Below are 27,965 nucleotides of genomic sequence, written 5' to 3'. Positions count from 1 at the left end.
CTCATTTCAAAACTGCCAGTCTTCTCACACCTTCTGCTCTCTTAGACACAATGTCTGCTCTACAAACTAAGCCTGCATACCACACTCCCTAGCTACTTATGCAGCCTTCTTCATAATCAGCACTTGACCTTCCATCAACTTGCCTCTCTAGCTACTATCAACTTGTTGTAATATCTTCATCAGAACTGCTATTGCCAGATACTAAAAACCATGAACTCAGTTTAACTATTGAACTTGATTTAGCTATTTCCTAGCCAAGATTTAATTTAATGTTCTCTAATGCAGTTTAGCATACGAATCACTGCTGTATATAGACAAATACTAGGCTTCGTTTCCTGCCTTATGCTTTCATCATCTCTAATTTTTCCTGCCCCTTTTTCCTTCACTCATTTGCACCAATCAGCTTCTTGACATTGTCTCATATTCAGTCCACTTGCCATACAACAATGGCGTTAGCACTGATCCTTAAGGTAAACCAATAATGACAGCTAAACCGCATGTCAGTCTTCAACAAGCTCTCATTTTCATTGAGATCTCTGTCCATTACAGTTACCAACTGGCTCAGTTCAGGAGAAGCTTCCTACCTGCTTATCTTCAGACCATCATAGCAACAGATGAACTTTATAAATCCCCTGGACAAGAAGAGCGGACAACTTCGGGGAATGGAAGGGGCTAGAGAGCTTTTCCTCTCTGGATTGCAGGTTCAGACCTAGACCAGCTTGGAAGCTATTGAAAGTTGTTAATGTGATGATTGTTTGGTGGCCTACATGAAATTGGATGGCAGCATTCACAGTTCAATTCAAGTGGACACGCTGCAAAAAGCACCACCACAACCGACACCCTAATCATCAGTCTCAGGAGAGACTCAGAGGCTCAAAGACCAATGGAGACAACTCTGAGCTCTCAATTCAAATATTGGTTCCTCTAGATCGAGGTTTGGGTGGAGAGCTGAGACAGGCTCTGCCATTGCTTGGGCTATAGCTATTTCACTGATGAATCCAAGACCTTTGCTTTCCTGCAGTTTCAATTTGGCACCTTTCAGAAGAAATAAATTCAACCTAAAAACAAAACCCTCTCACACAATCACCAGCTGCCCCTCTAGTTTTGTGCTGCATAAAGAACGGATTGCTTCACTTTGATACCATCTCTATTTATAGTCATGTTCTTACAACTCTTTTTAAAAAACTGATCTAAGATATTAGGGAAAGTACAACTCCACAAGGACGTTTTATGAGCACAACCTGCACTTGAAAAAAAATTAAATGAAAATGAAAAATCCTACCTTATTTAATAATAACAGAGCACTACTGATTTAGAGTGGAACTTCCAAAAAGTGCCTAAGAAATTTAGGAGCACAAGTTCCAATGAAAATCCCATCCCTGTTTTCTATCAGTGCACAAGGGTCTACACAGGAGATATCATGAGTAATCAACATATTGGTCAAATTGGAAAGAAGTGAAGAATTTATAGAATCTAATGTAGCATCATCTCCGTTTTTATGCATTCCACTGGAGGAAATTCCCCAGCTGACATGACATGCACCCGAACTGTTTATTGAATAATTGACCGTATGTGATAGACCTTAGACTAGCATCAGTCTTAATAAGGATGTTGTGTCTAGAGCTGATCAGAAAATGGAATTTCTGTCCCATGGAAATTCCAACATTTTGGGAAAAAAATTGGTTTGAATTGACATGAAAATGTGAAATCTGACAATATTTTTTTGGAAGCGTAATTCTGACGTATTTCAATTTGGAAACGCAAATCTTATCAAAATGTTCTGGTCATGTCAAAACACCATATGTCATATAAAATATTAACTATAACATAATAATACATTTTTAAACCTGAGCGGTCAAAATAAGGGCTGGTCAAAATTTTCCGCTGAAAGTGGTTTTCAATGGAAAATTAAGGTTTCAGTGACACAATTTTTGTGTATGAAAAGTGTTTGCCTTTTGTGGGAAATTTCAGTATTTTGTCAAACCCCCCCAATGCCCGCAACCTGAAATATTTTGGCTTAAAACTGATCTTTTTAAAAACGTTGGTGTTTCAGTGAAAAGTTGAAATTTTTAACGGAAAAGTTCAATGGCTTTTTTTTTTCTTGATTTTTGGACCAGGTTTACCACTGTACTAGATTAAAGAAACTCTTCCCACCCCAAAAAATTGAAATGTGACTTTGTATCCCTTGATTCTTGGGATGGACTCAGATATAATATAAAAACTAGAGGAACTTTGGGAACTTCCAGAAGAAATCCTGTTGCTTTTAGGTCTGACACAGAATAAAGGCTGGTTTATACTAGACATGTGTTTGACATTCTGTCTTATCCCTATCAGCTTGGGTCATTACTGAGTAATAATGTTATGTTTATATACTAGCATACAATATTACACTAAGAGACATATTTTTAAAGGTATTTAGATGCCTAACTCCCACTGAATAAAAAGGGAATTGGGCGGTTACATACCTTTAAAATCAGGGCCTAAATGCATTATACCCAGGGGTCATTGTATGAAAAAAAAATTAAAAGCGGTAATACAGAAAGATTAAATTTCTTTTGGCAGCAAATAGCTGCTATGGATCTCAACAGAGACATCCCACTCAGAAATGTGGAAGCAGATCCGAGCAGTGTGAATACAGGCACATCAAGCTGTTTGCAAACCGTGTCAATGTGCCAGGACAGGTGACAGTTTAGGAAGATCTCCGAGAATCAGCATCAGAAGTACGCAGGTTAAAAATCTGGAAGGTTCTGCCTGTTGAAATCAAATGATTAACAGAGTTATCACCTCTCCTTACTCTCAGACCAGCAGGTGGGATTGCATGAGTTCAGAGAAGCCATTTTGCTGCCAGAAAATTTGCTGCTGACCTTTGAGAATGGGGAGATTCCCGGGCTATCGCTTTTCATCTCCATTATAATCCATGTGATCTGGAGATAGGGTAGAAGGCTGAAATACAGACAGCCCTTTGCTGAATGGCTAGATAACTCAGCAGCCTGGACATGGAACACACAGCCTTTTACCGCCAGTTGGTTGGTTTCAATCCAGCCCAGTTTGGCAGTGACCAAAAGTTATCAGCTGCTAGGTATAAATGGATGACTCCGCTCTTCAAGGCTACCAACAGTGTAAATATCAGAAATACCTGTGTCAGAATTTGCTTCCAGAAGCCAAATCTGACATGAGACATCATTTGATGTCCCTCCTTTTCAAAAATCTTCACATTAGGGTAGCTGTTAAATCTATACTGGGTGCTGACTGTAAATATGTCTTGACCCTCCTCAACTGCCATCCCCAACTCTTTTTTGTTTCCGCAGGGTCATCTTCAAAGACACATCTCCAGCCTCAAAAACTGAAAATTTCCACTAAGTGGCAAAAGTGTTTTCTGGGCATCTTTAGGCCTCTTAGTTTCCCAGTCAGTAAAAGAGGGATGATACTGCTGACCTACCTCTTGAGGAGAGGGGCAATGAGCATTTAGGCTGTAATCCAGCATTGTCAAAAGTGCCTAGAATTTTGGATCTCCAACCTAAGAGAGCAGCCTAGGAGGTGCCGCATTCAGCTGGAGCTGGGATCCTGGATGCCTCCAGCTGGGAACCTAGAATTTGAGGCAACCAATATAAATGGGCCCCCTTGAAAATGCTGGCTTTAATGCATGCAGTATTGCACTCTGAACAGACAAATACTATAGATGTAGGGCTGTGCAGAAAATACCAGGGCTTTTATTGGGGGGGAGGGGATTGGGGGGGAAGAAATGCCTTTAAAATTTTTTTTTTCAAAATTTCCCACAAAAACGTATTTATGCTTTTTTCAATTATAAAACAAAACCAAAATAAAGTAAAGCAAAATACATGTTCTGAAAATTGTTTGCATTCAAAAAAATGTGGTTCTTGGTGAAAATTTTTCAGGTTTTTCAAAAACAAAAACAAAAATATTAACCAAAAGTTTCAGTTTTGGGTTTCTGGGTTTGTTTTCTTTTTTTCTGGTCAAACCCCAGAACATTTCAACCAAACAGAATTTTTTTATATGGGTTATAAAGCTGTTTTTTTAATAGAAAAAACAACCACCATTGAGCTAAAAACATTTTGATCAGCTCCAAATAGGAGTGCTAAGTGTTGCTGCTGTAGCAGAGAGGGAGAGAATGAATCGAGTCTTAGTCTAGTCCTGACATTTAAAAAAGGAGCTGAAGGTGAGTCAGTAATAATAATGCTGCCTAGCGTTTAAACAGCACTGCTCAACAGTAGAACTAAAAGCACTCTGCGAAGGAGTTAAGTGTCATTATCCCCTTTTCACAGAGAGGGAAACTGAGGCACAGAGCAGGGGCGTGATTTGCTGAAGGTCCTCCAGCAGGCCAAGGGCAGAGCTGTGACTAGAGCCCAGGTTTATTTCTTAATAGTTCCCTCCTGTAGCATTACATTCTTATTTTATGAAACATGGGGGAAACGGCCCCCCAACCTTTTGTTTCTAATAATTGGAAGAGTATCCTCAGCTGGTGTAAACCGGATTTCAATGGGCCTACAGCCATATACACTGGCTGAGGATCTGGCCCATATATGCTTTAACTGGGGAAGACCATGTTTTCTTAAGTCCATATTCTTCTTACAGCATAACAAGATGACTAACATAAAACCATTACTATAATACACACAGCTCACAGATAAACTAAGTACATGTCCCTCTCAATATACAGACATTCCAATTGTAATGGGAGTAAGTGACTTGCATCAATGGGCGAATAGCCACCTGAGAGACTGAGGTATTGCATCGACAAGGGTAAGTCTGCTCTCCCCGGAAAGATGTTTTCATTAAGGTTTGTAAAGTCCCGTGAAGACATGGGGGAAGGACAGTCTGCTGGCTAAGGCACTAGCCTAGGACTTGGGACCGGGGGCTTACCTCCCTACTCTGTCACAGAGTTCCTGTGTGAGTGCAGGCAAGTCACTTAGTCACTCTGTGCCTCAGTTTACCACCTGTAAGATGGGAATACTAGTACTGTCCTGCCTCACCAGGGTGTTGTGAGGAGAAATCCACTAGAGACAGCGAAGAGCTCAATACTACAGTAATGTGGGCATATGAATACAATAGACTGACAGGAGTGTTATTATGCACATCAAAGTGCCAACCAGACTGAATGACTGAAGGTTGCCTTAGAAATTTTATAAGTAGCTTCTGAAAATCAGGGCTTGTAACACTAGCGTGGCTGGACACACCCTTGACTACAACTGAACATGACCCCCAGTGTGACGCTGTGGCCAAAAAAGCTAACACAATCCTGGGAGGCATAAACAGGGGAATCTTGAGTAGGAGTTGAGGGGTTATTTTACCTCGGTATTTGGCGCAACCGCTGTTGGAATACTGTGTCCAGTTCTGATGCCTATAGTTCAAGAAGGTTGTTGAAAAATTGGAGAGGGTTCAGAGAAGACTCATGAGAATGATTAAAGGATTAGAAAACACCTCTAGTGACAGATTCAAAGAGCTCCATCTATTTAGCTGAACAAAGAGAAGGTTAGCAGGTGACTTGTTTAAATAAGGAACATCATTTACTAATTGGCTGTTCGACCTAGCAGGGAAAGGTAGAACACCATCCAATGGCTGGAAATTGAAGCTAGACAAATTCAGACAGGAAATAAAGTGTGAATTTTTAACAGTGAGAGTAATTAATCATTGGAACAATTTGCCAAGGGTCATGGTGGATTCTCCATCACTGACAATTTGTAAATCAAGACGGGATGTTTCTTCTAAAAGCTCTGCCCTAGGAATTACTCTGGGGAAGTTCTCTGGCCTGTGTTACACAGGTCAGCCTAGATGATCACAACAGTCCCCTCTGGCTTTGGAATCTATGAATCTGTGAATCGCAAACCCCATCTCAAGGCCAGAATGTGTGCACAAATAGATGTGCATCCCAGCTGGAAGCTGCACCTGCACACACACACACACACACACACAAAAAGCTGCAGAGCAAATGCAGACTCACTGCATCTGTGTGTGCAATTTATCTTCATGAACAACCCTTGCATTTAAATTGTAAATTTGTCCTTCGGCGTGTGTAGCCACCTAATACTAAGTGTTACCATATAAAACGAGGAGTTGACATCTTGACCAATGGATGCACAAAAGAAAGCCAAATAGCATTATAAAAGATTGTAGAAATTAGTGTAAAACCTGGCACACTCACATTGCCATAGTTACCAATGAAGTCTGTGAATGCTGACCCCCTTGAAACCCTGATCCATGACCGTGGCCAGGAACTAGATGACTCTCTTGCCAGCACTGGTGAATATCAGACTTTGATTGCATGCATAAAGTGCGATTATTAAGAAATATAGGGAAAGCAGTTTGGGGGGCAATATTTCAGAGCTGTTTTCTAATTGCCTCCCAGCATGGGCGTGTGTGCGTCTGTGGTTTATTAGGAAAATGTGATTGTGTCGTTTTAATGGTATAACAGCAAGACCTCTGAGGGAATTAAATGTGCCGCTGATCGATACACACGCCTTTCACTCAGAATGAAGCGACTGAAAATCCTTTCACTCTTAAAGCTATTAAAGGTCACAAGCTGAATGTTTCAAGAAAGTCTCTGTCTCTATCATAGGGAACCACCAGCACTTAGGACCCACGTCAATCAACATATCTGAGAAGCTGTCAAACTCACAATGTGTGGGGAAATGTATTTTTGTTGGGCTACCACAAAGGAAAGCTGAGACAAGCTGAGAGGCTGCAGAGACATTGTAATTCACTTTACCTGTATGTGGTTGCCTAGCACTACAACTACATTTGAAATTTATGATGAATGAAGTTTTTGTTTTGAAGCTGATTGCATAGTATTCCCACATTAGCCTGTAGAAATAGGATAAGTCTTGTTACTGAGCAAATGGAATGGCAAAGCTCTTTAGGAAAACAATTTGATTTGCATCTTTGCTACCAGAATAGGGTATTTTGAATCTTGAAAATGCAAATGAAACACAAAGTACCGTGTACACCTGGCATGCCAATAAAGAGCCTGTGTATTGTGCATAACAACTGATCCATCAGGAAACTGTCAACTTGTTTCTGGGGCACATAAAATTAGGGCTCAGAGGGAAACTATTTTCCCATCCTGCAAAAATTTTCAAGGTATCAATTTTTTTCCACATCCTGAATTGGGACAGAAAGGCAAAATCTTGAAAATTTACACAAACCAATAAATGAAAAAAAAAATTCAGTTCAGGTCAGTTGAAATGTTTTGTTCTGATCATTTCATTTTGTTTCAGAATTTGACTGCCTCCTTTTTTAACCTTTTTGTATAAATTAAATTAAATTTTGAAACAAAATTTGTTTCAAACTGAAAAACCACAACATTTCACTTAGAAAGTGACAAGCTGGTCATGTACCATTTAGAAACTTTTTTCCAACATTTTTCAAGTTGAAAAATTAATCAGAATCAATCCTTTCTCATGAACAGTTTGAGTTTTAACACTTTGACGTTTGTTGTTGAAAAAACATTTTGTCGAACAAATCCCTCCCAGCGCTACATAAAACGTGAGTGACTGTCTCCTGGAAGAGAAATGGTGATATCATTGTTACCTTCGGTAGGTCATCTTGGGAAAAGATTACTTAAAAATGAACCTTAAAAAGGGATGTTTTGGGAGAGATCAGCAATACCATTAGGGGTGCATGGCAAGAAAAACGAAGCGTGTTCCAGGATTAAAAGCCAGCAAGTGTCAGGAAAGTTTGACAGAAGGTTCACCTCTGCATGGATGTGTCCAGCCTTTGATCTGGTCTGCTGTCGGCGAGGAAAGGCCCGGGAACGCAAGCGTGAGCGGTGCAGAGAGCAGTCTGCGTGGTCTGCGCTGCAGTCAGAGGTGTGGCTGCAGCCCGTGTAGAGATGCCTGTGCTAACTTGGCTCCAGCTGGCGCCAACAACAAAGAGCCACAGGTGGCAGCATGGGCTAAGCGCAGGAGTCGCTGGGTAGCCGGCAGGCCGGTACAGTCCGTGCCGCTGTGGCTTCACGGTTGTTACCTGAGTTGGCTAGATCAAAGCTAGCCCAGGTGTCTACACAGTCCCACCTCTGATGGCAGTACAGTCAGACCCAATAGCTTACACACTGGCTATGTGTGTAATGGGCACACGATGTTGCCATTTGGTGGCTGGTCCATGGCGGGAGGGGATCTACTGCTGCGGCCTGTGCACGGAGAGATGTTTATGTGCCAGCCCAGGTGCTGAAATATCTCTGCTCTCTAGATAAAGCTCAGCTCGAAAAGCGGTGATGTCAGGAGGACAATTTGCATCATCCAGCTGACCCAAAGGAATGACAGTGCAAAGGGAATACTGGGAAGAGGCTTGTAATATCTTCTTGTTTAGCACGCCTGTGGAGCCTGGGAAAACTTCCTTACTATTTACTCTAGCAGTGATCCATGGCTTGCCTGGAGAAACAAGCACAAGTGGAGATACATACCAAGGCCTGGAAGCAGAGGCACAAATGACAGCGGCCGAGCCATGTGCGTTGAGTGTCTCCTTATCACCACAAAGTCTGAGAGAGCTGAGACATGTTCATATCTGGAGGCTCGGTTTGAGGGCAGGGCAGAGGCTTGAGCTGGTTCTTGATTTGCTTGAAGCGGTTTGAAAATGACATAGCCTCGGTGCAGGGCATGAGGATACCAACAGCACGTGCGTGGGCCAAACGGACACTGCTAATGCAAATCTCCAATCAAGAGTGGAGCACCTATAGGGGAACACAGCTCGCAGAACTTCAGTTACTGCACAAGGTAAGAAACCTCTGTTTATTCACAGAATCACAAGTTATATATCGAAGAACAAAGAATGTAAGTCACATTTACAGGACACAATCCTACAACCTATGAGTGTGACTAACTTTGTTTGTTCCTACTCGTATAACCTTTCATTATTATTCATTAGCACGTACACATTGTCTGAAGTAGGTTGTAACTAGGTTGGGAATAGAGAGACAGATTCTGAGATGCACTACAAATGGCCTGCAGGGAATTTCCTGCTGGAGTAGATGTCATGGAGCTAGGCCCTGCACTAGCCACACCCAACCACCTCTTTGTTGCAGGGAGCATGTTGGGGGACAAAGGGACTCCCCAATGCCCATCCCGCCCTGCATCAAGCAAGAACTAGTTATCTCAGGAGATTGCTGGTAATTCCAGCTGCCAAAGAAGCTGGAAATACTAGAGAGTAGTATTTCAGCACCTCTGCTTCAACGGGAAGCAGGAGCTGTCAAAATGTGTGAAAATAAGAAAAAATGATGGTGGTGAGGGGGGAGTTTTAGCAGAAATTTTCTGGACCTGAAGAAAAAAAGATTGAAATTTTCAGTGAAAATTCAGATCTGTTCTTATTTTTAACCACATTGAATTGTCCGTCCCTGTTTTTCTCTCCTAATTTTCATGTGGGTCAATATGTAGGCAAGCAACTAATCTCTTATTGTGTTGCTAAAATATCTATAATAAAAATTAATTCCTTAAAAAAACCCTGTAACAACAAAGCCCACGATACAGGTGTCTAATGTTTCAATTACAAACCTGCTAAAAATCACAGGAAGATGAATTTTATTATTTGCTAACTACAGTCAAGTGCACCATGAGGATATTAACTGTCTGTATGGTCTATTGATCTTTGCGTCTCCTGCTACCACTGGAAACAATTAGAGGTCAATAAGCAACATGAGATGAAATTTACAGCTGTGATAAAACCATTTAGAAATCTCTCCTTGCCCTTTCACATCAGCAGTTCTGTCAACACTGAAATCAAATATTTTTTATGGAAAAGAAACTATATTTTTTTAAAAAACAATCTGCTCTATTAGATGGGTTGGGAATACAGCATGTGAACACAGAGTTCAGATTTGGCCAATATCAAATATTAAAACAAAATCTACCTTACCAATAATAAGACTTTGTGTTTCAGTAGCGCCATCAACCTAAGGATCTCATTAATGTATTGATCTTCCCAATGAGCCTGTGAAGTAGAAATAATTCTTCTTCTTCCCATTCTACAGATGTGGAAACTGAGGCACAGTTTCTGGGCCTGATTCTCTAAATGACACCTGCACAATAAACTCAATCGTGTACGCAGTTGGGAAACTGCATTTATGAATGGGCATTTAGCTGCATGCTTGTCATTTGCCTTCACAAATACTGTAATTGATTACATACACAAACTTATGCGGGGAGTTGTATATTCATCTGCATATGTGCTGTGTAGCCAGTCAGGCCCTAAGTGAAATGAGGTCATACAATATAGCATGGATTTCTCTTTCTTCATTGGGATAGCATGGATTTCTGCATTATTTGCTAACAATGGGACTCATCTGCAGGCGCACTATGACCGTGAGTTTGCCACTCTGCAGGTGCAAGGGCCATACAGCTGACATACCAGCATACCTGTGGATTCCCCCTGCATAATTAAGATGGGTTTATGGCTTGTGTGCATGCCCAGAGCAGTGCAAAGCAAAGGAGCTGTGAATCTGTCTCTTAATCTTTAACTGGACCTGTGGTTTAGTGCTGGACAGATACACGGATAGCCCTTCTCCCCTCCAGCCCTGACCCAGTCCACTTCCTTTCCACATGCAGACACCCAGCCCTACAGAGAAATTACTGCGGGGTCTGAAGCATGTACAGAAATACTCCAGCCGTGGCAACACCCCTGGCTGCACCCCGAGGCCGGATGCCCAGGGTTAGAGCTAAGAAATGGAATCTTATTTTGCTTACTGTGAGAGATGCTCAACTTGGGGAAAGCTACAGCTCTTAAGTAAGAAAGCTCATAAAGCCTATACACACATGACAGATTTACTAAAGATGCAATTCACCACAGTGCCATCAAGCAACTGTACATACAGCTCAATTTTGCTAGGAATCATTCATGGTACATTTAGTAAGGATCCAGGATGAATGGTTTCTAGCATTCTTTTGCTATTTATCTCCTATTTTCCTCGCTTTTTAACTCCTCCTCTTCTTGCTCAGCTTCATTTCACTCCCGTCCCCTGACCCACTGAACAGGCATTGCTAAACGGTAAACGGATCTCTCTGACGAGGCACCTGATGCCCTAAGCTACTTTGGAGTCACTCAGGTCGGACTGAGGGCATTCCAGCCCAGCCAGCAAACAGGGGGACAGAGGAGTGGGATAGTCAGCGCTATTTTTAGTACTAATGCTGATCTATTTGACCCTTTTTAGATGGCAACTATGGGAAGGCCTGGCTCCCTCCTAAAAGGAAAAGCCATTTGCAAAGGCTGAGATTCTGGAGGGTGGGCTCAGAGGAGGGCTCTTTCTTTATTCTTAGAAGAGGAGATGGAGCCCAACATCTGAAAAAGGCAAATGTTTGCTTTGTTTGGGGCATCCACTCTTGTAGATCCTTCCATGAAGAGCCGCAGAATGCACTAGCTTGCTGCAGCAGGCAGCCTGAGATGCCCACGGTAACCAGTTTCCAGGAAAAAATATTCCAGCAACTATAGCCATCTCCTTCCCCCGGTCTGCAGTCACAGCCATGCCGTCCGAGACCATCCACCCCCTCCCTGAAACTGCACCCCCTGTATTTGCATTTTCTGGAAATTTTGCTATTCGACTCCACTGGGTGCTATACTTCTGTTAGTAAAACACCATAGTCACCCTGCCGGTTTCTTTGCCTGGCAGTGTCATCTCTTTGGAAGAACCAAAATGCCTTCAGACTTTGGAACCTGGGACTGCATGTTGCCACTTGAGCTCACCTCACCTGGAACAGCTTCCCACTTCTTGTCTGCCAAACTGCCATCTGTGGCTCCATCAACCCCTCCTCAGCAACCACCCCTTCCAACACCTATCGCCTTCACTATCTTCTTATGCTGTGCTGTTTCCCATCTACTGTACCTGCTAGCTCCTCAGTCCCGATCATCAATGGACTTTTTGATCCTAATGATCCATTCTGGCCTTAACATCAGGGAATCTATGCATTTGTAATGAGCTCTGGACATTGACAATGATCCATAGTAATAAATACCAACAAACCCTCTTTCTAAATTCGTCTGCTCCTTCACCTGAAATTGCTCTTTTGGTGTGTGTTGCATCAGTGTTATTTGCTGGGGAAATTGTGTCATCATAAGAAGAGAATTATAGGACTAAGTTGAAGGCTTCATTTCTCAGAAGTAGGATCCATTTTCCATGCAAAAGCTCTCATTGATAAACAAAGGGAAGAGAACTATAGGGAATTATATTTTATATATAACTAGAACTGCATCTGAACAGAAAATGTGCCAGAATTTGAAAGACATCAGCTGGTTATTGACTAATTAAATGATCTAGCTCATTTCTCACATCCAATATTTGACAACTGGACTTTAGTATTTGGTTCACGGCTACAGTTTAAACAATGTCAGAACAAGAGAGACATATATCTTATTTCTGGAGGCCAAAATGCTCAGAAGCACATTTCTGGAAGAACAGTTTCTGTGTCACATGGCAATACTGCTTAGGGATACTGACTGCTCTCTCTCTCCACATGGCTATCTTGACACATGCTGATGGAACAAGCTAGGTGGCCCAGCCTGGGAATAAAAAGGAATGAAATGTACCTGAATTGTATATAAAACTTCATGTGTTTTCGTCTGAAAGGTTCAGTACAATCCTCAGCCTCAAAATATTGGATTTTGAAATATTTCTTACATGAAGTTATTGTTCAAAAGAATAACATCTCCATCTCCTGACCCCTCACCCTCCTCAGGGGAAATACACATCCCAGTTTATTCAAGTTGTGCTTTAATGTTTAAAAAGTGGATTTAGTGTGTATGAAAGGTGCTGGATTTACAGCTCCGGAGACTCAAATCCTTGATATCCTAGGGCCAGGTTTAGTAATGCCAGCTACCCGTCCAACCAGACCATCCCGAAGTCTAAGCTCTAGGGATGGGAAAGGAGTTTAAGCTATTTCTATTCCATCCATGGCTTCTCTGATGAACCAACCAAACAAGATGGTACTAACTGTGGTGGTTTTTGCAGTTTGGATACCTTTCCAGCAGGAACACAACTGAGGCACTCGCTCATTAAAGGTATTCTGTTTTTAAATGAATTCTGGGCATGAATCCTAGCTAAATGATATTTGTGCCTTCTGATTTCACCCTTGTAATACCCTGAATTTTGACAGAGAGGAAGAGATGCATCTGTGCATATTTAAGTTCCAGTGGGAACAATTTTGTCAATAGCACTTTAACACCCAAGTGATTCTCATCACAGCTGGTACTAGGTGCTCTGGGAACTGCTATAAAAATAGGTTTATTAAATAAATTATCTAGCATTTGCATATACTGTGCATACAAACATACACTCAGATACTGAAATCCAAACACTCCAAGGGTCCAGTGCTAGACAGACAGTAACACTGAGAATAATAAATAGTGAAAGGACCCACTATCTTTCATTTACAACAGATGGCAAAGACGAGATGGAGTGAAAATGTAGCACTTCTTAATTAGATATGATCTAACTTTGGAATCCAATCTGATATTAATTTTGTGAACAAAATACTGTGTTTCCTTGGAACATGTGGGTAAACCAGATTTCCCCAAGGAGACTAAACTCCTCTATCTTGGTAGCATATGATAAGAAAAGACTGCTCTGTTCGATCCTTAATACATAATCTCTGAGGACCATCATCTGTATACAAACCTGGGTATGGATGTGTTTACATCCACTGCGGCTAATGGAGGAGGGAGATGCAGGTGAAATACTTCTATCGTCTACTGACTGACCCAGAAAGAGTACGGTATAAATATTATTGTCTGCTGCAGGTACAGCAGTGACCATGAAAAGGTCAGCATTTGATATTCAGGATGGCCCAGGTATTTCCTGTGCTGAGAATATTCCGTACCTAGTTACTGTGGGGGGAGCACTGCGAAGGTTAGCTTGTGAATGATGGCCACACGGTTCTGAAGCATGTTGTGATGATGCGAGTAAACTTACCGAAGCATTCCTGATGTAGGCATTGCTAATAGAGCTGAAAGGTGGACTCAACAGCACACTACACATACACAAGAGAGTAGAGAACATCTTTTGCTAAAACTCTGATAAAACCCCCAGTTTATTATATCCTGGGAGAGACAACCCCAAAATAACCAAGTTCTTCATTTGGAATACAAGGAGATGTGCCAGCCTGCTATGGCTCACGAGAGAAAACCCCACATGTATAACAGGAATAAACAAAATACGAAAATTATGAGACATAGAACAGATCACAGCTCAGTGGTTCTCAAACTTTTGCATTGGTGACCCCTTTCACACAGCAAACTTCAGAGTGTGCCCCCCCCTTTATAAATTGAAAACACTTTTTTTTATGTTCAACACTATTAGAAATGCTGGAGGCGAAGCAGGGTTTGGGGGTGGAGGCTGGCAGCTCATGATGCCCCACATAATATCCTCTTGACACCCTGAGGGGTCACGAATCCCAATTTGAGAACCTCTGAGTTAGACACTGTAGGTGGGCGTAAACGTCTCTCAGACAGGCCAGAGCACAGGCAGAATGTGCAGCATTGTCCCAGATCAGCCGTTACCAGGTACTGAGCCAACACTCAGGGACGCAGAGTTGTGTGTGCAAGTTTGCTGAGCAGGCGTCTTTGATGTGACATGCGCCAGGGTTGCTCCCTGCAAAGCTAGGCGAGAGCTTTTACACAGGCAGAACAAATAAGGAGTGATTAAAACAAATCTGCTAACTCTGATGAATAAACCTTAAGAGAAAATCATCAGTCAGGTCTCAAATCTAAGCAGCACAATTCAGAAACCTCTAAATTTAGCCTCTCAGTGGTTGGGTCCCGAAGGGAAATTCTACCCTAGTTACACCTCTGCAACCCTGTTGACGTCAGCTGGATTTCATGATTTAACTGAGAGTAAAAGTTCTTTCCCTCTGTTTCGAAGGGCCCACATTTCCAGTGTCTGACTTGGTACATCGCTACACAAGAGTAAACAAACAGAAAATAGAGACACTCTTTCACGGATATTGGAAATAAACTCTCCCAGCAACATATTTACAAGGGGCGGGAGGCTTGCTGTATGGCGGAGTGCTGAGGTCAGGTAGCGCCCAGGGGTGGCAGGTTTGTAGAAATTTTGGTGGTGCCCAGAACCCGCCCCCCCCCAAACTCCACCCCCCACCGGCCTAAGGCTCTGGGAGGGAGTTTGGGTGAGGGAGAGGGACTAGGGTGCAGGCTCTGGGAGGGAGTTTGGGTGCTGGGTGCAGGCTCCGGGCTGGGGCAGGGGGTGGGGGTGCAGGAGGGGATGAGGGGTGCAGGCTCTGGGACAGAGTTTGAGTGTAGGCTCTGGGCTGGGGCAAGGGGTGGGGGTGCAGGCTCTGGGAGGGAGTTTGGGTGGGGGAGGGGGTCTGGGGTGCAGGCTCTGGGCTGGGGGTGGGGGAGGGGTGAGGGGTGCAGGCTTTGGGAGGGAGTTTGGGGGTGGGAGGGGGTGCAGGGGTGAGGGCTGTGGGGCTGAGGATGAGAGGTTTGGGGTGCGGGGGGGGCTCAGGGTTGGGATAGAGGATTAGGGTGCGGGAGGATGAGGGCTCTGTCTGGGGCTGGGGTTGAGGGGGTTGGGGCGTTGGAGAGGCTCAGGGCTAGGGCGGAAGGGCAGGGTAAAGGCAGCCTGCCCTGCCTTTAGTAAATGGGGGCACTAGGACCCTGTGGCGGCAGTTGATGCAGGGAGCCAGCAGAGCAGAGTCAGCATGAGCTGGAGGCTCCAGGGCTGGGGGAGGTGAGCGGGGGCAGCAAGTGGGGTCCGGGGGACACTTGGGGGAGGTGCAGGGGGAGGGGCGGCAGGCGGGGCCGGGGGAGAGACCCAGCCCCAAACATAGGTGGAGCTGGGCCCTCGAGCCCTGAATATTGCTGGAGCCCGGGCACCCCGAGTGTATATAACTCGCCGCTCCTGGTCGCACCAGTTTAACTATGCTACGTTACAGTGAGACAGCTGCAGCCAGAGTTAGACCAACTGGCAAGGAGAAGGCTATCCTCCAGATGGAATATAGAGGTCCAAGAATATGTAAGGCATGCCACAAACACCGAGGGATCCTCAGAGCCAAGCCACACTTGGGCATGGGGCAGGTCTTCATAGTCACAGGAAAGAAACTGGCCTCCAGCCACGAGTAAAGAGAAGCCACGAAGGGAGAGAACTTGCGGCTTTGGTCCAGAAGGATGAATTATCAAGCAGAGGAAATGCTCTAAAAAGGACAGAGCATTTACTTTCTCAGCTACAAAACACGGGGACTGCCAAGGGGGTGTTGGCCTCTGCAAGCAAGATGCAATGCATTGTGGGTTGTCATCTGCACACAAATAATGTGGATAGATAACATCGGGGTTAAACCAACAACACTGAAATATTCAGAGTCAAGGCTGAAATGCAGCTGTTATCACAGCTGACCATCCCTGTTCACCTCACCAGGAAGGTGGTTTGTCAAAGGGCTCCTGGTATTTATCAAAACACTGGGAGACTGCCAGCATCTCAGTGCAGGACTGCTCCCTAATGCTCAATAGAGCACATCCACTTCCAGTCGTGAACGATCCATGCATTGTGCAGCATGGGCAGCCCAGACCACAGATCAAGGCCAGGCTCTCTGATAGGCGTAGGCGGAGCCCCACTGACATCAGCAGAACTGTAATTTAGGTGTATTCAGTTATTCATTTAATTTACAATTTATTTAAACTGCCAGGGAAGAGACGGTCTCTGACTCTGTGTTTTCCCAGGGCTTAGTGGGTGCTATCGTAATACTAACAAATATTACATAACCATAATAAGACTTCTGTGCATAGCAGCTTGCAGGACTGGGGCCAAAATGGTCCCCATCCAATGCCTGCCTCTGGCTCAGTGCAAACTAACAATACCAGAGAAAGCTATGCAATAGTTTGGTAAGGCCTGAAACATATTTCCACCCTTTCTCGCACACAGAGCCTGGCACCCAGGGCTAGTTTACACAGCCCACGCCAGCAAGACTCAGAGCCCATGTCGACAGACGCAAGCTGGCGGGGCTCGGGCTCTGGTGCTAAAAATAGCCGTGTAGACATGCAGTTCCCGCTGCGGCCGGGGCTCTGAAGCCTAGGGAGGGGGCGGTTTCAACTCCCAAGTTCCTGCCCGAGCTGCCCTGTCTACACAGCTAGCGCCGTAACGCAAGTCCCCGTCTGTCGAGCCAGGCTCCAAGGTTCGCTGCTGCGGACAGCCACGTGCTGTGTAGACATGCCCCGAGGAAGGTCTCCCAGACAAGGCAGCGCAGGCTGCTGTGAACGGCACAGGGCTGTGGCTGAAGGACTTGAACCAGCCTGGAGCTCTGCATCCCGGAGGGAATTCACCCCGTGGAGGAACATGCCCTGCTGCTACTGCCTGCCTCACAGGCTCTCCCATTCAGAGGGAGAACTGAGCTTGTGTATCTCTAGCTGCTCCTGCCACCCCCTCTATGGCCAGCACTGCGCACTTTTTGAGCTGAACGGACCCTGGTTGCTCCCCAGGAGAGGGGATGCTGCACCAATGCTGCACCTCACTTCTGGGGGACTTTGTGCCACCGGGGGGTCATTCACCAGAAACTAATACAGGGCCCAATCCAACGCCCACCAAAGTTAATGGGAGTCTTTCCATTAGCGTCTGTAGCGCTGGCTCAGACCAAGGCTGGGAGTGATGCTGGGTTAAAGAGCAGAGAGACTGAGGGAGTGCTTTGACACCCTTTGGAAAGCCATTTACTGGGTGCTCTCTTTGCATGCCTCTGTGTGAGCATCTAAAAAAGACCATTGACGTCAGTCAGAGGAAACAGTAATGTCTGAAGTATAATACACACTGGGAATTGGGCTGTGGCTACAAAAACAGAGCATCTAGAATGAGGTTTACTTGCACTGGACAGAACAGACCCTGATTTATACCGCTTCTTCCTTTCTTGTTTAATCTAAACCATAAAATGCCAAGTGAAAATTGTCCTCATTTTAGGTCAGTAATATAATTTCTTTACAAAAATCTGTACCGGTGATCCATCGAAGTGCTAACAGCCTGTGAGTATCTCATAGATCATCTGCTTTTTTCATTATTAAAGGACTGTGTGTGTATTTTGGAAGGCTGGATAGGAGAGAGCCATAACACATCTGCTTTTACCTTAAGGCTCCGGGGTGTTTAGAGTTGCTGTACCAGACAAGATGAAAGTTAACACAAAAATATTCTCATCTGGGTGTTCTACATTGTCGAGGGTATTATTTATTTCAGATTGTCCCATTTCTCTTTCTATTCTATTCTGTGCCAGCAAAAAGAAGAGAACTGTTTAGATATTTTGGAACGCTGTCATACAACAAAATATGTAGGCTAAGCGATAACTGAATAATTATTAATAATAATTAAAAAATTATTTAAATTACCTTAGTGCCTATGAACTCCCATCAGGGACCACTGTGCTAGGTGTTGTACCAACATAGAAGAAAACAGATGGTCCCATCCTGACCAAAAGAGTTGATCATTAAAATAAATTAAAGTAATCTAAGATAACTTAGTTCTGTACTGCGGTAACGAGCTGTTATCACAAAGCAGATAAAATCATTTGAATTGTGGAGATTCAAGTTCCAATCCTGATCAGTCACCAGTGAAAATTGCCTGTTGGTATCAATCCAGACTTTCATAGAAGTTTATCAACTTAACCAAACACTGAGTCTTCGTCCAGGAAAAGGCTCAATAATTGCACACAGGGCTGTGTAAGGATGCTTGGAGACACTTTTATGGTATATGTAATATGCATTCACAAAGCTACATGGTCTTTCATTTTCTGGACATACATCCTGAGAGAGCACAAGAGTTGAGGAGAAACATTTTAAAAATATGGAACATTATAACTATTGTACACTAACGTCATCCCAGAAATTCTGTGTAGATGTTAAGCCCCTTCAGTTGGTTTTAGCCAAATGTCACCATTTCAGTGGGGGAAACCCTTATTTGAGCAATAACTTCTTGCTAAATCTTTTCAATTTTGAAAATCAACTCACTGCCAGATTTCAATATGAGACTAACAATCCCCCCAGATATAATGGATGCTAGTTTCAGATACAGAGAATTTTTTTCCAGCTTTGCAGGCTAAATATTTTATCCATATGAGACAACCTGTTGAAGACTACATGTGTTTATAAGAATTGGAAAAGGAGAACTAAATGCAGAACGTGCATTCTCAGGAACCCAGAAGGAATGCAGAACCTGGGTGCAGTAGGATTTATAACTGATTGAATGTCAAACGTTCTAAATTTGGACATCAGAAGGGGCAGAATCAAACCTGACTCCCCTGTCCCCACACCTCCACCCAGACCCAACCTAATTATTATCTAGCCACATAGTTGAGGACAAACCTGAAACACCAGGAATTTTCCATCTTTCAGAACTTCTAGGTAGACAGGATGTTATTTAAAGAAAAAGAGAAATTCGCTATCAAGAGGGAATGTCAACCTGGAGGGCCAGGCATATGAAAGACACTGATTTGTTCCCATTTCTGAACTGGACTAGAGAGTTTAAAGGCGATTTAAGATGCACCAGCTCATTACTTATATTGGGAAGCATCTGGCTTCCGATTTGACTCTCCATATTTGCCATAGCCCTAATGGACCCCGGTAAGGCAGCAGTCGTTATCTCATCGTGACCATCAAATGCTGCATGCTGTCCCTGTTGCCATTTTACTCTGCTTGGGAACGTTTGTGGTTGACTGTTTGCTATTGTTTTAGGGACTACCAGAAGCTCCAGATACCTGATGCTCAGAGTGTCCAGTTATTGCCACTATGAGTAAATGTAGCTTGCAGAGCACAGTTATAATTGGATTCCCAATTTTTTACTAAAAAGAAAAGGAGGACTTGTGGCACCTTAGAGACTAACCAATTTATTAGAGCATAAGCTTTCGTGAGCTACAGCTCACTTCTTCAGATGCATATCGTGGAAACTGCAGCAGGCTTTATATATACACAGAGAATATGAAACAATACCTATTCCCACCCCACTGTCCTGCTGGTAATAGCTTATCTTACCAGCAGGACAGTGGGGTGGGAATAGGTATTGTTTCATATTCTCTGTGTATATATAAAGCCTGCTGCAGTTTCCACGATATGCATCTGAAGAAGTGAGCTGTAGCTCACGAAAGCTTATGCTCTAATAAATTGGTTAGTCTCTAAGGTGCCACAAGTCCTCCTTTTCTTTTTGCGAATACAGACTAACACGGCTGTTACTCTGAAACCTGTCAATTTTTTACTGTTGTTATTGTTCCTGTTTGGATCCACAGTGCTTCTATTTGACTGGTATAACAGGCACTCTGCGCATACGTCTCTGGGTGGGGTGTAGCCATTACAGCACTCGGGGGGAGGGGCGGGGTATTTTTCCTCTAATGGCATCAAGGTGGTATGTTTTCACTGACAATGAGCTCTAGCTTGTGCTATTTGTTTCCACAAGGGACTGCAGGCTACCTTTGCCTGAGGGAGTTCACAGCACACTAATGCCCTCTAGGATATGTTGCATTTCTAAATGGATTGGAATTCAGACAGCCTATTTCCTAGAGTCCCATACTAATAAGTCAGAACATGCAAAGTTAGGCCCTTACCCTGCTACGGGATCCGGGAGAGCGGACCCTTGTACTCATGCCAATTTGATTGCAGTGTCAGGACTGCAGAGCGGAATCAGGAAGAACAGGCTCCCCACATTCCCAATCTCAAGGGGAGAAGGGATTGTGATTTTCCATTATGCCACTCCTCCCAGAACTGGCTGTAGGGCCCTGGCTGGGAAGTCGGTGGACAAACCCTGATTCCAGAATCCTGAAAGTGTCAAGATTAATTCCAGCTTTCATTAAAAAGCTGGTCTCTCGCCCTTTCCATTGCAGATTAGTAAAAGCTGGTCAGGACAGGACACTTGTCTCTGATTTTCTTATTCCTGAAACTCAGTGCTTTCTCCAGTTCCCCTGCTTCTGCCTGGGGCTGGTCTTCCTGGCCTGTGAAACCCATGGCTGTGCTTCCCTCAGTATGTGTGTGGGCTACCCAGGACAGAGTTAGGGTTGCTACCTGCTCCCTTCCAGCTTGCAGACAACTGCTTGCCACTGAGCTGTTTGCATGGGCCCTGATTCAGCAATACACTTAAGAATATGCATCCACTCCATAACAGAAGAGATGCCTCAACAAGGACAGCAACCCCATAGTAAACCAGCAGACTATCCCATAAACTTGATTAATAAAGACCTAAAGAAGGTCAATATAATTAACGCAAATCAACATGGGTTTATGGAAAATAGATCCTGTCAGACTAACTGGATATATTTTCTCGATGAGATTACGAGTTTGGTTGATACAGGTAAGGTTGTTGATGTAATATACTTGGACTTCAGTAAGGCGTTTGACATGATACCACATGGCCATTTTGATTAAAAAATTTGAACAATATAAAATGAACACAGCACACATTAAATGGATTAAAAACTGGTTAACAAATAGATCTCAGAATGTAGCTGTAAATGGGAAATCATGAATGGGTCTGTTTCCAGTGGGATCCCTTAGGGATCAGGTCTTGGCCCTATGCTATTTAATATTTTTATCAATGATCAGGAAGAAAACATTAAATCATTGCTGATAAAATTTGCAGATGACACACAAATTGGGGGAGTGGTAAATAATGAAGAGGACAGGTCACTGATTCAGAGTGATATGGATCACTTGGCAAACTGGGTGCAAACAATATGTGTTTTAAGATGGCTACATGTAAATGTATACATCTAGGAACAAAGAATATAGGCCATACTTACAGGATGGGGGACACTATCCTGGGAAGCAGAGACTCTGAAAAAGATTTTGGGGTTGTAGTGAATAGTCAGCTGAAAATGAGCTCCTAGTCTGATGCTGTGGCCAAAAGAGCTACTACAATCCTGGGATACCTAAACAGGGGAATCTTGAGTAGGAGTAGAGAGAATATTTCACTTCTGTATTTGGCAGTGGTGTAACTGCGGCTGGAATCCTGTGTCCAGTTCTGGTGCCCACAGTTCAAGAAGGATGTTGCTAAATTGGAGAAGAGAAGAGCCAAGAGAATGATTAAAAGGATTAGAAAACCTACACTGAGGAGCAAAATCTATGTAGTGTAACAAAGTGATGGTTAAGGGGTGACTTGATTATAGTCTATAAGTATCTACATGGAGAACGAATATTTATTAATGGGCTCTTCAATCTAGGAGAGAAAAGTATAACATGATATAATGGCTGGAAGTTGAAGTTAGACAAATTCAGACTGGAAGTAAGGCGTACATTTTTAACACTGAGAGTAATTAACCGTTGGAACAATTTATCAAGGGTTGTGGTGGATTCTCCATCACTGACAATTTTTAAGTCAAGATTGGCTGTTTCTAAAAGCTCTGCTCTAGGAATTATTGTGGGGCAGTTCTCTGGCCTGTGTTATGCAGCAGGTCAGACTAGATGATCACAAGGGTCCCTTCTGGCTTTGGAATCTATAGATCTATAAATAAAGTCTTTCCAGCTGATGGCCTTCTTAGCGCAGAGCTATGATATATCCAGTTACAGGCCCCAGCAGGAGTGGATTGACACTCCACAGGGCCCAGATCCACCATATCTCTGCACCCATTACACACTCAACATTCATTTTCCGTCCTGCTAGAAGAGTCAGTGTCACATGATTGCCCCTCCTTCCCGTGGGTCACATGGAGCTGTCATCCTTGTACGCGAATGGATGGTGCATCTTCTCTACCTTAGTGTCTGCACTGGCAGCCATCAGTTATATGCAGCATCACCTGATCGTGGCCCACTCCCGTTTCAGGCCCTGGGTCCTAAGACCCTGCCATAATCCAACCCCGCTTCCCAGTCTCCATCATTTCTATGCACTTGATTTAAAGAAAGTGGATGCTTTTCTGAAACAGGAGGGCCTCTAGCTGTAAGGACACTGCAGGGCATTCTACTCACCCACCAAGGAGCTGGGGCCTCATAGCACCCAAGGGAGAATGGAGGGAAACCAGGACTGTACAGACTATTATTGCTATTATTGGTATGGGATTTTAGCTCTAGGTAAGTTTGCTCCTGGTCCTACAGACCCTGCAAGACCTGGGCCTGGTGTATTTCCATCACCAGGCAAGAGGGGATGTGGGAGAGAGGCTCCAGTTCATATGCAGCAAAAATCCTTGATAACAAAAACTGCTTTTTGGGACCGGTGAAACCTTGAGTGATGCTCCACCCCCGGCAACTCCTCAGGAGCCGCTCATGGGGAGAAGCCAAACTCCAGCAGCTTTGCCAGGGCTGCTAAACTCTCATCCCAGCTCTGCTTACATGCCCCTACAAGGTGCTGAGCAATCCCGTGGGGGTGCTGAGCCCCCTGCCATCCTACCAATTCAACAAGAGCAGAGGGCTCACAGCACCAGGCAGGTCTGGACCCTCTGGCAGGCACAGGGTTAACAATGTCCCAGTCAAAGGCTTTTGAAAAGATTATTTACAGCTCCTTCCTCCTCAAGGGTAAATTTGCAGTCACCTCATTAAGCACAGACACAAGCCTTTAAACAGGCTCAGGCAGGGATATTTACAGCCCTGTGTTGCTGAATTTGGGGTGGAGACCTAAATTCACAACATGAAAGCAAAACCTCCAAGTGCAGTTGCAAGCTGTCCTGCTGGCGTTCTGGTGAACAGCTGTGTCCCCCAGAAGAGATTCGCCCTCCACAGACGCGAGAGGTGGAGCTGCCCTCAGCCACCACTATGCGTTTGCAATGACACTGAGACCTATTAGCAGCCTTGCTGGGAGAAGCCCATTAGTTGAAAGGGAGGCAGGGCCATAAATACGAACACGCATCCTTCCTCTATGCCAGCGCTGCAATGCTATTTCCCCTCTTGGCCCATTCTGCATCGTTCTGTTCCTCGCACTATTTCCATTATTGATCCTTTTATTAGCTTTTCTGGCTGTATAAATCATAGGTAATATTTAAAGCGCTGCACAAGCCCTGTGGAGCAGCCTGCTGATTTTAATGGGGGCCCAACGAAATTAAGCATTAATGGTGGAAGGGGGCTAGGCAGCTCCTGATTAACATGATCTTTTGGGGGATAATTCCTAACAGTAATTGATGCCCACTTACCAGATGGAATAAACTGGCACTTTCTTTAATGGGTGCCGAAAATGAATATCCTTCCAACAGGATTTTATCCCAGGCACGTTTCCCATTACACTGGGCAAACATGCCAGCATGATGTATACATAAAACCTTTTATTGGCTTCATTTGGGGGCCCAACTGGGACTGATACTGAATGGATCTAAGCAAAATGAGTCCTCATTTCTCTGGGTGGAGTCTCATTCCACAACACAAAATACCACTTGCTTGCCAAATGTGCTCTACCATGGAATGGTTACACCCTGGCTTGAGGGGCTGAGCAAAGAAGAATTCCAGTGCCCCTCTGTCACCGACAATGGATCTTGGCTGTTTTCACCTTGGTTATATAGAATAGGAAAGACCGGTTGTGCACTGCTACATTTGCCAGCTATGAAATGCTAAATGATTTGGGAAGAGCAATCAAGTATCAATATGCAGCATTCTCTATCATTGCTGATAAGACCGTCCCATCCTGAGTCTTTCCCTTGGGGAAAACAAGGGTTTCCATTCAACAGCAGCACACAGCATGGGGATAAGTTTGATTTAATTTGGACAGATCATGGAAATAGCCAGTAACGACAGAATCAGGGCCTAGGTCTCTGTTTGCCCATTAAGTCCTTGTCAGGAATACCAAAGCCTGACCTTGATAGAGCACACATCCTATGGGTTATGGATCCCTGCAGAGCGGGATCAGTGAGCCAAAGAAAAAGAGAGAGTCCCGGGGGACTCATGGAACTACTGGAAAACAGGAGAGTGACTAAGAGTCTGATTCTTCTCCCACTTTCAGTGATGGGAATGGAGCCATATCGGTGTTAAGGGCAGGAGCACCAGGCCTGACAGGGGTGAGGTCGGGAAATTAGGTACCACTGGCAGAAGTACAGAGAGTGGGGGTGACGGTTAGAAGAGGAGCTCTTTCTGGAGTGCTAGTCGAGACTCAGGCAGAAGCCTTAGCCACAATGTCAGGGCACGGGACTGCACCTGAATGCCATGGCAGATTGTTGACTGACTGGGTGAGAAAGCTCTGTGGGTGCCATTCAAGGCAACAATGTTCTTGGACAGCCCCCTCCAAAGCCCAGCTACTTTCACATGTCTCGGGGAAGCCACAGGCATATGCAAGTGTGCAGGAGGAGGTATATGTGCCTTGCCTTCTAGAGACTGGAGGAGGCCAATGCTATTATTAGTCTAGCCCAGAATGATCTGGGCATAGTTATAGATCTGGGCATAAAGTGAAAGTTTGTAAGGCTGTAAGAACATAAGAATGGCTGTACTGCATCAGACCAGTATCTAATCTTCTGACAGTAACTGGTGTCCAATACTTTAGAGGGAATGAACAGAACAGAGCAATGTATTGGGTGATCCATCCCCTGTCGTCCAGCCCCAGCTTCTAGCAGTTGGAGGTTTAGGGACACCCAGAGCACAGGGTTGAGTCTCTGACTGTCTTGGCTAATAGCCATTGATGGACCTATCCTCCATGAACTTATCTAGTTCTTTTTTGAGGCCAGTTATACTTTTGGCCTTCACAACATCCCCTGGCAGTGCATTCCACAAGTTGACTGTGCATTGTGTGAAAAAGCACTTCCTTATGTTTGTTTTAAAGCTGCTGTCTATTAATTTCATTGGTTCTTGTTTCAGAGTAACAGCCGTGTTAGTCTGTATTCGCAAAAAGAAAAGGAGTACTTGTGGCACCTTAGAGACTAACCAATTTATTTGAGCATGAGCTTTCGTGAGCTACAGCTCACTTCATCGGATGCATACCGTGGAAACTGCAGCAGACATTATATACACACAGAGAATATGAAACAATACCTCCTCCCACCCCACTGTCCTGCTGGTAATAGCTTATCTAAAGTGATCATCAAGTTGGGCCATTTCCAGCACAAATCCAGGTTTTCTCACCCTCCGCCCCCCGCCACAAACTCACTCTCCTGCTGGTAATAGCCCATCCAAAGTGACCACTCTCTTCACAATGTGCATGGTAATCAAGGTGGGCCATTTTCAGCACAAATCCAGGCTTTCTCAGCCCCCCCCCCCTTTCCCGGGAACACACACACACACACACACACACACACACACACACTCTCAGCAGGAGAGTGAGTTTGTGTGTGTATGGGGGTGGGGGGGGGTGAGAGAACCTGGATTTGTGCAGGAAATGGCCCACCTTGATTACCATACACATTGTGAAGAGAGTTGTCACTTTGGATGGGCTATTACCAGCAGGAGAGTGAGTTTGTGTGTGGGGGGGCGGAGGGTGAGAAAACCTGGATTTGTGCTGGAAATGGCCCAACTTGATGATCACTTTAGATAAGCTATTACCAGCAGGACAGTGGGGTGGGAGGAGGTATTGTTTCATGGTCTCTGTGTGTATATAATGTCTGCTGCAGTTTCCACGGTATGCATCCGATGAAGTGAGCTGTAGCTCACAAAAGCTCATGCTCAAATAAATTGGTTAGTCTCTAAGGTGCCACAAGTACTCCTTTTCTTGTTGGTTCTTGTGTTATGCAAAGAGGTAAATAACATTTCCTGATTCACTTTCTCCACACCATTCATGACTTTATAGACCCCTACCACATCCTCCCTCAGTCATCTCTTTCCCAAGATTAACAGTCCCAGTTTTAAGAACAGGAGGACTTGTGGCACCTTAGAGACTAACCAATTTATTTGAGCATGAGCTTTCGTGGGTTAAAACCCACTTCATCGGATGCATGCAGTGGAAAATAGAGTAGGAAGATCTGTGTGTATATATATATACACAGAGAACATGAAACAATGGGTGTTACCATTCACACTGTAACGAGAGTGATCAGTTAAGGTGAGCTATTACCAGCAAGAGAGAGAAAACAAAACAAAACAAAAAAACCAACCTTTTGTCGTGATTATCACTACAAAAGGTTTTCTCTCTCTCTCTCTCTCTCATGCTGGTAATAGCTCAACTTAACTGATCACTCTTGTTATAGTGTATATGGTAACACCCATTGTTTCATGTTCTCTGTAAATATATATATCTTCCTACTGTAGTTTCCACTGCATGCATCCAATGAAGTGAGCTGTAGCTCACAAAAGCTTCTGCTCAAATAAATTTGTTAGTCTCTAAGGTGCCACAAGTCCTCCTGTTCTTTTTGCGGATACAGACTAACACGGCTGCTGCTCTGAGTCCCAGGTTTATCATCGCTCCTCAGATGGAAGCTGTCCCATATTGCTAATAATTTTTGTTACCCTTCTCTGTACTTCTTCCAATGCTAATATATCTTTTTTGAGATGGGGTGACCAGAACTGCATGCAGTATTCAAGGCGTGGGTGTACCATGTATGTATAGTTGTGATTATGTTTTCCAATGTGCATTACTTTGAATTTATCAGCACTGAATTTCATCTGCCATTTTATTTGAGCATGAGCTTTCGTGAGCTACAGCTCACTTCATCGGCTAACTAACACGGCTGTTACTCTGAAATCTGCCATTTTGTTGCCAAGTCATCCCGTTTTGTGAGATCCCTTTGTAACTCTTCACAGTCTGCTTTGGACTTAACTATCTTGAGTAATTTTGTATCATATGCAAAATTTTCCTCCTTTTTCCAGATCATTTATGAATATGTTGAACAGCTCTAGTCCCAATACATATTCTTGGGGGACCCTGCTATTTATCTCTCTCCACTGTGAAAACTGACCATTTATTCCTACCCTTTGTTTCCTATCTGTTAACAAGTCACTGATCAATGGATGAGAGGACCTTCCCTCTTGTTCCATGACTGTTTAGTTTGCTTAAGGGCCTTTGGTGAGGGTTCTTCAAAGACTTTCTGAAAGTCCAAGTATACTAGATCCACTGGATCGCTCTTGTCCACGTTTGCTGCCCCCTCAAAGAATTCTAGAAGATTGGTGAGGCATGGTTTCCCTTTACAGAAGCCGTGTTGATGCTTCCCCAACATAGCGTGTTCATCTGTCTG

Source organism: Lepidochelys kempii, chromosome 10 (assembly GCF_965140265.1).
Source record: "Lepidochelys kempii isolate rLepKem1 chromosome 10, rLepKem1.hap2, whole genome shotgun sequence".
In the NCBI taxonomy this organism is placed as follows: Eukaryota; Metazoa; Chordata; order Testudines; family Cheloniidae; genus Lepidochelys; species Lepidochelys kempii.
Note: the sequence above shows the minus strand (reverse complement) of the source record.